Below are 2276 nucleotides of genomic sequence, written 5' to 3'. Positions count from 1 at the left end.
ATATATATATATATTAAACACATTTTTTTACATTAGTTTGTATACGAGCTTGTATACAGTTTTAATGTTCACAACAGTGTGCACTGAGTGCATTTAATTGAATTCACTACTCTACATTTATACATATAGCTGACACATGTAAAGTAGCAAAGATCCATGTATTACATTATTACATCTAAAGCATGAATGACATTTTTTAAAATGCATGTATTTCATTATCTGTTAATTATACAATTCGCTGAACAATTATATTACATTTCTGTATAATACTGATATCTTATAAATTAATATCTTATAAATTGCAAATTAAATTTTGCGTACGCATTTTGTTTTCATAAACAAATTTATAGCACACATTTCATATTTTTACAGAAACTAGTAACTTAAATTTTGTGAGACATGAAGATTACATAACTATATTTGCATATTAACTAAATTATAATTTATTTGTAATTGTCAATATCTTAAATATGTAATTATATGCATAGTAAGAGTGCGAAACTTTAGAGCTCCCATAATATGAGTTTGGTGGAAGCGAATAAAAAATAACGGATAACAAATATTGCTTTTTTTCTTACATGTATAGGAAGAGTAAGAAACAATTGTTCATTGTTCAGTTAAAAATTAAAAAAGTTAAATACAAATATAAATGCATTGAAGATTTCGTGATTTAATTTATTATTATACTTGCATTAAACACATATTTTTTACGTTAGTTTATATACAACGGCTTTAATGTTCACAACAGTATGCACTGAATACATTTAAAGTTAAAGTAATAAAATTGACAAGATGTTACCTTTTTGTAATAATTTATTTAAGAATGGATATACAGGGTGTTCCAAAACTAACGATAAATAAATTTGTTTCAATAAGTAATAACTAAATGTAAATTTACTAAATATGAGCATGTATTTATTTGGTACAAGAACCATTAATTTCATTATAAATATCACATTTTGTTTATTGAGTAAATATTTACTGTAAATAAATATTATTAAAATTTAGTAAATTTTTTTTCAGTACAGCCTTGTTATTATAATTTTTACATTCTTCTCATGAATACTATCATAGCCTCGGCATTTTTGTATTAATCTTAAGTGAAATAAGATCTTATTTATAAGATGAAAATTAAACTCATCTGTTTATAGCTATCTGTTTCTTTCTTCACTCTCTTCATTCTCGTTTTCTGACAATTTATGAAGCTGTGATGTATATCGAATCATCGGATCATAACGGACGATAAATCAAGAGGCTGCGTTTTCATTGCGAGTATTGAAAATCTGTAAGTTCATACACATTGTACATACTACAGATTTTTAGTACTCGCAATGAATAACGCAGCTTAAAAGTTGAGCCGCTTTCGCCAAACTCTTAATACAGGATCTGTACAAGACCACTTCTGTAAATGTATTATTAAAAGGTAACAACGATAGTAAATAATATATTTGTAATACTTGTGACATACGAAACATTTATATTAAATTAGAAATGATAGAAATTTATCGACTTATCGATTTATGTTTAATGTCATTATTTCTCGCAGAGAAATGTTTTGAAAATACCATATCTTTACACACCATTTATTTTTAACATTAAAACAAAAAGATATATTAAGCCAAAGGAATATAATCTTTGTGTACGTAAAATACTACATAAGTTCTGTAATTGAACTGTACATTGCGTCGTTCGTGATATAGATGTTATAATTTTATAACATTTATTAAATCATACTTATTGAAATAGTATATTATGTAATATAAGGTATAGTTATATATTTTATTAATTAACTGACGTCAACTTCACATTAGTGTGAATGTATGTTATATAATAGTATAAGTATTACTTGGAAAATTATATTACATCTGCAATTGTCAGCGATAATAAAATTTGTTTGCAAATTTGTATATATTGCATTTATTTTTAAATAGAATACGAGTTGTGGAAAAGTAAATTTAATAAACAATTTCGTACTTTTATTTTTATCTCAAAGTTAGAAATAATTTTGTCATTTTATTAAAATATTTAAAAAATTATACATTTGTTTAATTTGTTGCAAAATTGTTACAAAAAATGTATGTCCCTCTCTCGTCCCTTTTACATACCTAATTTATATTTCTGAAAATTAAAATTTTTATTTTAAAATTAATGTGAGATTGAATTATAAATATTCTTAATTATAAATATTCTTAAAACGAAAAATGACTAAATCTTTTTTATCTTATAGAGATTAGTGAAATATATACAATATTCTCGTCCCTTTCTCTCTCTCTCTC

Source organism: Atta cephalotes, assembly GCF_000143395.1.
Source record: "Atta cephalotes unplaced genomic scaffold scaffold00004, whole genome shotgun sequence".
Lineage (NCBI taxonomy): Eukaryota > Metazoa > Arthropoda > Insecta > Hymenoptera > Formicidae > Atta > Atta cephalotes.
The sequence above is the reverse complement of the archived record's forward strand: the minus strand, read 5'-3'. Positions refer to the sequence as shown.